Source organism: Carettochelys insculpta, chromosome 2 (assembly GCF_033958435.1).
Source record: "Carettochelys insculpta isolate YL-2023 chromosome 2, ASM3395843v1, whole genome shotgun sequence".
Classification (NCBI taxonomy): Eukaryota; Metazoa; Chordata; order Testudines; family Carettochelyidae; genus Carettochelys; species Carettochelys insculpta.
In genome coordinates this window covers 209,980,541-209,992,752 of record NC_134138.1, presented here as the reverse complement: position 1 = coordinate 209,992,752, position 12,212 = coordinate 209,980,541, and positions in this window count along the sequence as shown.

Here is a 12,212-nt window from a genome sequence, read left to right as displayed (position 1 = left end):
GGTTTTAGCTGAGGACTGTAGGTGGTGGCTAGTGGTGTTCTATTGGTTTCTCTCTTGGGCTTGTCCTGTAGTAAGAGGCTTCATGGCACACGTCTGGCTCTGTTGATCTGTTTTTTCACTTCTTCAGGTGGGTATTGCAGTTTCAAGAATGCTTGGTAGAGATCCTGTAGGTATTTGTCTCTGTTGGAGGGGTTGGAGCAAATGCGGTTATATCTTAGTGCTTGGCTGTAGACAATGGATCGTGTGGTGTGCCTGGGATGGAAGCTGGAGGCATGAAGGTAGGTGTAGCGGTCAGTGTGTTTACAGTACAGGGTGTTATTGATGTGGCCATCGTGTATTAGCACCGTGGTGTCCAAGAGGTGGATCTCCTGTGTGGACTGTTCCAGGCTGAGGTTGATGTTGAGGTGAAAGTTGTTGAAGTCCCGGTGGAATTCCTCTAGAGTCTCCTTCCCATGGGTCCAGATGATGAAGATGTCATCAATGTAGCGTAAGTAGAGATGGGGTGTTAGTGGACGAGAGCTAAGGAAGCGCTGTTCCAGGTCAGCCATGGAAATATTGGCGTATTGAGGGGCCATGCGGGTACCCATAGCTGTGCCGCTGATTTGAAGGTATATATCGTCGCCAAATCTGAAATAGTTGTGTGTGAGGGTAAAGTTACACACCCTCTAGTTCTTCACACACCCTCTAGTTCTGTAGCGTCCCACATGCTAGCCACTAGCCACATGTGGCTCTTTGGCTGGTTGAGTGTGGCTCGTTGGCTTAAACGATAAAGATTTTCAGAATAATGTGGCTAGTTCACTGGAGCAGTAGCCATTTATAGTGGCTATTACTTAAGAACTGGCAGGACACTGTGGTTCTAGTTCATCACTATCCTGCATGCACACCACTATCCAACCCTTTCCCATTCACTCAGACCCCTCCCAGTTCTCTTATCCCCTACACATTTTCTTGTTGCATTTTGCATTTTACCCCAATTTTTCTAGCTTTCTTTGGCCTCCACAGCTATCCCTTCCATATCCCCCATCTTGGTCACATCTACACAGTGTGCTGCTACTGGCAGGCTCATACAAATGGGACACTTGCAAATGCAGATGAGGCACTAATTTACAACTCGTGCATGTTATTTGCATACTCTGGCATGACTGCTCTCCTGGCAAGGGCTTCTATTGCCACAAAACAAACTGTAGATGGGGTTCTGTCGACCAAATCCCCGCTTGTTGACAGCCACTTATTCATCATTTTTGACATCTTTTTATGAGATCTGGACTAGCTGACATGTTTAGCTTTAAACTGTTCTTTGAGTTGTAAAGGACTGGTAAATTCTGACTTATGAAATACAAATGAATGACAGCATGTAAGTAATGGAACAACTGACCCCATCCTTATAGTAAATGTATTGTTACACTCAATGAAAGAGACGGCCACGTCTGCTTCTCTTGACATTTTTTCCAGAAGGTCTTTTACAGCTGTTGGTTTTCTGTTTGCCCCTTGGATTGTAGATACTGAGGGTATAACTTCGGTGGCAGAAAACGACCACTATATTCAAACTATTGGAATTTTTGTGAATTGTGTTTTGTTGGATATCAACTGTGCAGATACTCCATGTTGAATTACCCATTGCTGCTGGCCTATTATTTGGAAGTTTTTCTGTTTATTAATCTCTCCATTTCATAGTAATGGGTTTGATTCTCCTATTTGTTATACAAATTATTGGTATTTTAACACTACTGATTTCAGTAGAGAATTGATTAACTCGCTTTGAGAATATCATTTTTATGGTCTTGTATGAAAATTGGTTCAGAGGTGAGATAGTACATTATGAACAATTATGAGCTTTTTAGAATTTGACATGCAATACTGTAAGCCAGCTGGATATATTAGTTAGTGCTTTTTTAATTTTTGAATTCACACAAGACCAAAGCAGAGCTCTGGACTGGTGTGATATGCAGATTTCCAGGTCTAAGTGAGGGCACCCAGTTAAGGTGCATTGAAGAAAGTGGGATTAGCTCATCGCCAAAGCTGGTGGTTATTCCAATATTAATGTTTACCAAGCCAGTGGAAAACAGCTTCTGTATTGCCTTATTGGTTAACCAGAAGTCCATACAATGCGGTTTCTTTAAAATACCCCCTCCCACCTCAGGCTGCCATGAAGACACCCCACTCAGATAAAGTTCTACCAATCCGAAAGGACCGGACTCGTTACATTCTAAGTCAATATTTCAGAGCTTATCCCAAACAGATTTATATCCAATTCCAATTAACTAAAGTAAAAAGTATTAAAAGGGAAAAGGAAGTGTAACAGTATAACCAATATGGTTTCTCTCGCCATTTTGAGAGGCCTATAGCTTGTCTGCAGCCAGACTGAAGAGCAGCAGCCAACTGTGAAGCTACAAATCACATACTCACATTCCATCTATACTCCAGCACAATAAGTAGTATATCAGGCTAAGAAGAAGACCACATCCTAGTGCCATCCACTGTTAAACAGATCACAGGATGGGTAAAGAAAACTTAATTAATAGCATTTCGTCTGTCAGGCAACGACTTATCAATGGCTGAGGTGGAACCACCATTCTCTGATTGTCGTCACTTTTCTACTGTCTTCTGAATACTGTTTTCTGTATATTCTCTGTCTGGTTTGTAATTGCTCCTGTCTGCTGTATAATTAATTTTGTTAGATATAAATCAGTTAAGGTGGTGGGCTGTGATTGGTTAGGTAATTCTGTTACCGTAGGTTATAGTTGGTTAGTGAAATTGTACTAAAATAATTGGTCAAGGTATAACTAAGCAGAACTCAAGTTTCACTACTTAAAAACTGGGGTCCAAGAAGGGGAGAAGCGGAACAGAACATCAAAGGGAGAAAAAGAAGAACAGAACATCCAACAGGAGGGAAGAAGGAACACCTAAAGGACTCACCCCCAAGACCCTGAGGTGAACAACCAGTATCCAGAGAGTGACTTTGTCTGTCCCAACAGGGGAAGTCTGCCTGCTTGCCTTATCAGGATTGGTGAGTATGATACTGTGTGCTTAGCATGTATTTTGCTTTCTTGGTAATTGTAAATAAATAGAGAATATGAATATTACTGTGTAAGGCTTTTTCAGTGGCACAGATCCTGCATACCTACAGGGAATTATGCCCTGAGCCCTAGGAATTGGGTAAGGGTGGGAGTTTAAATTAACAGGGTCGCGCCTTGAGCCCTACAAATTGGGTAAAGGTGTATATGTCCCTGAGCGTGGAAGGCATGAGAAATTTGTGGGGGTAACAGAAGTATCGGTTAAAAGATCAATATACATACAAACATGAGTTCAATTACTGTACTGTATATTCAGGTACACAATAGAGGTGTCAGTCTTGTATAGTCCAAAATCCAACTTCATATTCATGGTGTTTCCAGCCAATGACTGGGATCTCAAATCCTTGTGGCTTAAGTCTCTCCTGTTTTGAAACTGCAAGTAGATCCAAGAGATTGTGTCAATGTCCATTAAAGGGGCACCAGGATATTCTGCAATCTCATTTCTTATGGCTTGCAACTTTTCCTGTTAACATCCCAGCAGGTATGAGAGAAAAAGGCTCAGGACTCAATGGCCTTTGTACATTTGCAGCAGCTTATTGTACTGGGAGAATACAACAGTCTTTTGATGTAACCTTCTATTTCCTATACATCATGGTAATTAGCATAAGGTAGTTTATCCATTAAGTAGTTTATCACAAACTTTGAAGAGGCATCTTGACAATGACACTATTTTACCCAAGATTCATCTAAATATTAACATTCCCTTTTGGTGTTTGAATCAACAGTTATAGAGATTATTATAGGCGGTGTCTACACTACCACACTCCTTCTAAGGAAGGATGGTAATTAGGGTGTTGGGAGTTTACTAATGAAGTCCGGCGCTGCATACGCAGCACTTCATTAAGCAAATTCCCCCCTGCAGCAACTCTGAAGTTTTAAACTTCGAAGTACCATCTCACATCTATCTGTGGCTCACCCACCGGTACTTCATAGTGCCAGGGCAATCTCAAAGTCCCTTTGCTCCTCAAAATTGAGGAGTATAAAAGTGAATAGAAAAGATTATTCTGCACCCCCAGTTCCTTGCGGGTGTTGGATAATAAAGTTTTTGTTGTACATAGCCAAACTTGTAATTTCACATACAATGATAGCACATACAATTAAATGAGATAGGAATCTCTAGCAGATTAAGACTTTTAGAGTGATACCTCACAAAACATATTTTGTACAAAACATATCATAATTGTACGACGGGTGAATATGGAGATGTCAGCACATCACCCTCCCAATACCTTCATTGCTGAAAACCATGAACTGCTGGTTGACCAAAAGCAAAATTTGTGTCAGTCCTCAATGGCAGAGTTCCAGAGATTCTGGTCTTTAAAGGCGGAACACTTGTGGTACCATTATAAAACAAAAATACATTCATTTGGTATCCTGGGAGTAGAAAAGTATAAGCACAGGATGTAATGTTACTGGGTTATAATATGAATTTACAAAGCAGTGTTGATACCATTGTATTAGAATTACCACAAATCAAGTTGGGAGAGGATAAGGGGGAAATGATGATTTACACCTCACTCTCCCTAAAACAAAAACACCTGCAAGTATCAGAGGAAAAAAGACTGAACTGGATTTCAGCAGGGGATGGGGAGACCTGGCCCCAGACTAATAGGATTTCCAGGCAGTATATCATAAGATGAGGGAGTTGGGGAGGGGATTGCTAATTCATACACAATCTTTCTAGTATTTTAGGCCTAGTTTGCAGCTTTGTTTATTTACTAAGTAATCTAGTGTGATCTGTTTGCCATCACTTGTAATCACTGAAATGCTATTTTCAGTAGTTAATAACTGGTTTATATTTTATCTAAAATACTGTGTGTTGTTTGAAATTCAGAGGGGATAAATCTCAGCTCATGAGTTGTTGCATGTCCACTTCCTTTGTAGAAGTGGGTATTAAAGTCATGCTGGTCAGGTTTTGACTGGGTAGGGCCGTATAACTTTGGTGTCTTACACTGGTGAGCTGGGAATATTTTGAATGTAGCTTTTCTTTTGTGCATTCATGAGTGACTGGCCAGAGCATCCATGAACGCAGTTGGGTGTGGTCCTTGTCTGTGGATATTTGTGTGAGTGCAAGGTTGGAGGGCTTTGCAGCTTATCACAATGTCACAGGGCAAGAGGGAACCCAAACTGGGGAGAAAGAGGGTTCAGCAGTACTCTTTTCCTGGTGGCATGCTGTGATGGGGAGGTGGGTTACAATTCAGCACGGTGTGGTGGGGCGTCTTCTGTCCCTTAGTTCTATTACTAGTCTGGCATAGAAGAGCTAGACATTACTAAATGAAGTTTTGCTTTGGTTGAAAGGGAAGTCTTTTTAATTGCTTCACTACCACTAGCTTAATGGTTTGTTTGTTTTTTTTCCAGAGAATACTGCAAAGGTATAATAATTCCTTGTCTCTTTCTACTTGCTCTTACTTTTGACAGTATCACCAAATAATTTCAGACAGTACTGTAAAGAGCTTGAGGAGTTATTCTAAATCCCACTTTGTTTTTTAAGCATCTAAACTTTATGTTCTGATAACCTATTATTTCTTTTAACAATCACCAAATTGCACTCACATCTACATCACTCACCATCTTGAGACATTTATATCTTTTTGGTACTACATGATTACACTATTGTTGGTTACAGCTGCTATATTATTTGCACTATTATAACATTTGATCTTTAAGCAGTGAATCTTTCTTGATCAATGATCTGCTGTAAGCAGTTTTACATTTTTCTCCATGGAAATTGATGCTATCTTCTCTTGACCTGGATTCGTTTTCTGCTACTACACATGCACTAACATGACAAAAGAATTGTTGGAATGAGCAGAATTGATAGGGCACTAACAGATGCACACAGTTACCTGGGATTAATCATACTTCTATTAAAAACCACGGAAAGACTAACTTTAAGGAGAGCTGGATTAGGCCTAAATGATTAATTAAAAATAGCCTTTTTTAAATATGAGGAGGTTCACCTTGGAGTTTAATTACCTATGATCTGTTGGCTATTCTGTTCTAGCGGTTTTTAGAAAGTGATGAGGGAAGTGTTTAGAGTATCAAGCCTTTCTTAGAGCACATTCTCTGGTGGTTTACATTTTAAAAACTTTTTTTATTTGATTTCAAAGTGTGATAGCTCAGTGTATCTTACAGGACAATAAATAGTTTCATTTCTAACTGACTTAAAAATCAATACCAAAGACATCCAAAACCATTAGATAAACAAAAAGAAAAAATGAGAAAAATACCAAGAACTGTGACCATTAGCCTGTAAACAGTCTAAATACTTATCAGCAGAATTGCAATTTAAGCTTAGTACAGAACCATTGCCCAAACAAATTTTAGGCTGCATTCCAATAAAATACTTATTACTCCACACATTTATCATTTTCTTTTCTAAAGAAATGATTAAATTTGAGAAGTCAGAAATTTAAAATATTCTTTATGACCATATAAATTTTGTTTTGGAGTAGGGTAGGAGAAGATATACAAACTCCACACTGGATAACAAGGACTGCTCTTGCCTCAGGCAGGTCTTCCCTGTCATAAACACAAGGGCCAAGTCTACACTTGCACAAAACTTCGAAATGGCCATATTCAGCACCTCATTAGAATGTGGGCGGCCGCAGCACTTCGAAATTGATGCGGCTTACCGCCATGTGGCTCATCCAGACGGGGCTCCTTTTTGAAAGGATCCAGCAACTTCGAAATCACCTTATTCCTATCAACAGAATAAGGTTCCAAAGCTCAAGGGAGAACCAAACAATGGGAAATGACAATCAGACACTGTGGTCTCAGAACTTCAAGCTATGTAAAGGGTCCAGCAGGCTGCAGTAATAGGATTAGTGCTTAAAGGGAAAAGGTGGCATCTCAGGCCCTAGCTCAGACAAAAGAAGGAAAGGGCTGCCTCTCATATATGTGCTGAGGCCCGATGCCCACTCAGCCAGCAGTGAGGGGTTTCTTCTCACATAGATGAGTTGGGTCAAATAGGAATTCAAAGATCAGCATACTTGTGGTTGTCGTCTTTCCATATTCACCACATTTGCACCCACTCTAAATAAATGCCCTCTTCCAGAGACAGGCTCTTCAAACTGCACCCCCCCACACCCCCTTCCCTGTTCGAACTGAATGCCAGCAACTCACCAGAGCCACCGGAGCAGCTGCTGGAGCTGCTACTGCAGCCGCTGCTGGAGCCACCACCAGAGCTGCTGCTGCTGCCATCACACTTTTTCCAGCATGCAGTAGGATGCATGCATGGAGTGGGCAGATGGCACTCCACGCTTGGGGCTCTCAGGAGGAGCCACATTGAAAGGCCACCTCCATATTTGCTACAACACAGTGTCCTATTTGCCACATTTGGTGATTAGCGAATGTATTGGACACCGCAGATGTAGATCATTGGTATCATGAGTGCCTCTGTGTGGGGTGTGGTTATAGACAGATGTGGATGATAGACAGCCACACCCATAAATGAACCCAGCTAAAGTAAAAATCCTTGGTCAGATAAACCAAGTAGAGGTAATGGCTGGTGGATTCTGGATGTGGGCAAACCCTGATCCCAAACCCTGAGGCCACTGGGGAGACTTACATCACTGTATTTAGAGAGAGCTTGAACCCTATTCTAGTGCATATGTTCAGTTCACTGTAGGGGAAAATATAAGTCTCTTGTACTTGGGATAATTTTGACACTAGCCTCTCCCATTCTCATGGTTTGGGATTGAGAGCATTTCTCTGAGGTACTAAGTGTATTTAAATCAGTGCCAGAAGGAGTAACTCAGGGAACCCTAGATAATGGTCTCTTCTTTGAGTGCTTGCTCTTGTCAGTTCCAGCTAACTGTATGCAAGCCATGTGCACCATCTTTGGGAAGTTCTTCCCCTAGCAGCATCCATTGGGTTGACTGTGGGCCCCCTGAAGTGTTGCCTCTCTGGAAGTGACTACGTGACTGTCAACCCAGTGCCTCCTCATTTCCTTTTTGCTAGCTATTCCAGCAGAAGAAAGGTGGGTGGGATGTGAGCAATACATCTTAAAGAACAACACTTACAAGACTTGAGCTGCCATTTTCACTTCTTTGAGTAGTTACTCATGTCGATTCTAGTTAGGTGACTCTCTAGCCCAAGGTGGAGTCAGAGTTATGGAATCAGTGATGAGAGAACTGCTGTGCTGAATACTGCTGGGTTAATGGCTTACTAAAAGGTCAGTGTGTGAACTGAGGATCATGTTGCTGCCCTGCAGATTTCTTGTACTACAGCCTGGCCAGGAACACCACCGAGGAGGCCTGTACACTTCTGGCAGGTATTGATAGTGCTGGAGCTGAGATTTGGCTATCTTGTAGCACATCCAGACTCAGGATGAAGTGATCCTTGACAAAATCCTCTGTGATGAAACTGAGAGTATTTCACCTGGTCCGCTACCACTGCAAACAGCTGGTTTGACTCAGGGAACAGCTTTGTGCATTCAATGTAAAAGGCTAACACCTGTCAAATTTCCAATGAGAAAAGCCTCTGTTCTCTGCTAGGAATCTGGATTGCTTTTTAGGGCCTGGGATTCACGAAGAAACGACAAAAGGCCTCTCTGGTCCCATTCTCTCTATGTGTATCTCTATGTGTATCTCATTTGAAAGAATTGGGCCCTTATTGAGCACTTTGAAAGACTGATGGATATATATTAGTGATAGTTGAGTATGACACCTATTTTCCTTAGGCAATCTCACTGTATACCACCAATGCAAAGACTGCAGCAGTGGTACTTCGAAAAGGATTTGGGGTAACTAAGGAGATCCTTACTGATCAAAGTGCCAATTTTATGTCTTAGCTGCTAAAGAAAGTGTGTGATTTGCTAAAAATAAAAGTGCTGTGTACGTCTGTCATCCACAAATTGATGGTCTGGCTCTGGTTGAATGATTTAACCAGACCCTGAAAAGAACACAAGAATACAAGAACAGCCCTACGGGGTCTGACCAAAGGTTCGTCTAGCCCAGTGTCCTGTCAGCCAACACTGACCAATGCCAGGTGCCCCAGAGAAAGTGAACCAAACCAAACATTCTCTCTTGTCATCCATCTCCAGCTTCTGGCAACCAGAAGTTAGGGACACCGTTCCTTACTCATCCTGGCTAATAGCCATTAATGGACCTAACCTCCATGAATTTATCTAGCTCTTTTTAGAATTCTGTTATAGTCCTGGCCTTCACAGCCTCCTCTGGCAAGGAGTTCCACAGGCTGACTGTGCGCTGTGTGAAGAAGAACTTCCTTTTGTTTGTTGAAACCTGCTGCCCATTAATTTAATTTGGTGTCCCCTTCTTCTTATATTATGGGAACAATTTATCCTTATTTACTTTCTCCACACCATTCATAATTTTGTATACTTCTATCATATCTCCACATAGTCCCCTCTTTTCTAAACTGAAAAGGCTAGTTTCTTTAATCTCTCTTCAGATGGGACCCATTCCAACCCCCCAATCATTTTAGTTGCCCTTTTCCTGAACCTTTTCTAATGCAAATATATCTTTTTTGAGATTAAGTGACCACATCTGTATGCAGCATTCAAGATGTGGGCATATCATGGCTTTAAAGGATGATACAAAATTTATTGCTGAGGATACCATCTGGGATGAGATGATTTATCTCCTTTTATTTGCTGCTTGAGAAGTTCTCCAATCGTCTGCTGGATTCTCTCTATTTAAACTCTTACATGAGAGACAACCCCAAAGAATTGTTTAACTCATTCATGAGATGTTGGGATCACAGGCTGCTAAGATGAAGAATGTTATAGGGTATGTTCTGAAGCTCCAGGAGAAGCTTAAAATCCTAATGTCCTTTGCCAATGAAAACCTCATATTCAACAGACCCAGTAGCGAGCCTATAGCACAGGGCACATACAGGCATATTCAAGCCAGGCAATCAGGTACTTCTAAGTGACTCGCTAAATGGCAAGGATCATACTAAATAGTCCACTAAGTTAGGCCAGTTAAGTATGAAATCAAGCAGCCCAACAAGTGGACGCTATCAGAGGTCCATCATATTAGCCTTCTGAAGCTATAGAAGGAATGAGAAAGCCTATTACTCTCTCTCCCTCTGTTCCCAAATGCCCATCTCACCAGACCGAAACCCTATCCAGTTGGAGGAACATCTCTGCCTGGAACAAAAGGCTCAGGTGAGTAACTAATCAAAGCATCCTTGATGGTGTCTGTGCCTCATTTGCGGTAGACTCATTTCATGCAACACAATGTTTAAACAGAATCTATATAACTCATCCAGGAGAACCCACAGCTGTGGCCTAAAATAATGGAAGAGCCTATAAGGCAAGAGGGACATATGATTTTGTAAGTGGAGGTCATCGAAGAGTCCTGCAGCATCTGGCAAAGTCTGGTTATACTGGTCCCAAAGCCAGATGGCACTGTCCAGTTTTGCATATTCTTTAGAAAGGTCAGTGCTATTTCCAGATTTGATACTTATCACGTGCCCTGAGTGGATGAACTGCTAGACTGACAGGTTGAGGCTTGATATATCACACATTAGGCCTGGCCAAGAGACACTCTCAGATCCCATCCACACCAGAAGCATGAGAGAAAACCTCCCACACCATGCCACTTGGCCTGTATCATTTTAGGGTAATACCAGTTGGCTTATATCAGGGGTGGGCAAGATAAGGCCCATGGGCTGGATATAGCCCACCAAGCCTTTTAATTCTGTCTTTCCCTGCTGTTCCTTATTATTCTCTTTGCTGCAGGATGGGGAGGGCTTCACACATGTCCCCTGCCCCCAGCACTGGCTAATAGAAGCTGAGAGATTTTGCCGGGGCAGGGCAGGCCAATTTCTCAGCTCCCATTGGCTGGTTTCTAGCCAATAGGAGGTGGAAGATTTTTCTGGGTACAGGGACAGCACACAAAGACTCCCCAGCATCACAGAGAGCCACACAGAGTGGTCTAGGGCTGCAAGCAAGCCTGGAAGCTTGTCTGAGAGTGCTGCAGGCTAGGAGCTACTTAAGTAAGTGCCACCCCAGCCAGGGTCTGCCTCTGGTACCCCTGTTTCTGGCATACTCTCTCCATCTCAGACCCTACACTCCCTCCTGCACCTCTACCTATGCCAGAATCCTCTGCTGCATCCCAGCACCTTGCCTCAGGTCACCACCCAAACCCTGTGCACCATGCTCTCCCCTACCCTAGATCACAAATTCCTCCCAGATCCTGCACCCCTTCTACATTCCTCCCACAAGCCATAATCTTCTCCAGCAGCCCTATCCTCTCCTTAATTCTGCACCCCAATGCCCTGCTCCAGGTCACAGCCTCAAACTCCCTCTCAGAGCCCACACCCTTTCCTGTACCCTGGTAATCTACCCTGAGCTTTCTTCTGCTCCCAACCATCATCCCTGACTCCACACCTCATCCATAGAAAAGTGCAGCACTTGACCACTTGCCAAAATCTTGGAATGGGCCCTCGTCAAAAATTATTGCCCGCTCTGGCTTATCTTGTGCCCCAGTTAATTTCCAATGGTTCAAGTTCTTCAACCACATGACACATATGTAGCATTTTGTTTTTATGACCTAGCCATTGACAGTGAGAATGGGAGGAACAACTAGCACAAGTCACTGCCATAGTTTGGTCCCTATAGAGGCTGGACTAACTGCAAACTCAGCAAAGTGTGAGATTGGGAAAGAAGAGACGATTCAGGCCTGCCTGCCCCAGCCATGCTGGGCTGGCACCAGGTCCTGGCCAAGCCACACTCTTCCCACACAAGTGGAGGAGCCCCAGTCTGCTAGCTCCAGTTCCTCCCTCCCCCACCAGTGTTAGGCAGAATTGTTGGGACCTCCAAGCACTGGGCTAGCCCCAAAAGTGGGCTTGCCCAAGTGCCAAGCATCCCTAATACTAGGACAGTTACCATCCAGTCGAGCTGCTAGCCCCCCGCCCCCCTCCGCCAAGCATCAGGCAAGGCCATCAGCACCATCCAAGTTTCCTGGCCCCCCATAGCACTGGGCCAACCCAAACACCACCCTGGATGCCAGCTGACCTCCACTGGCTTCAGGTTAGAGGGGAAAGGAGGATGGGGCCTCCCAGGGGAACATGGGTAGAGCCATGGCTTGAGTCAGGGGAGTCTTGGCATGCCCTGGCATTTAATACTTGCTATCCAGCTAGATAATTTACTTGGGGTCTACCTTGGGA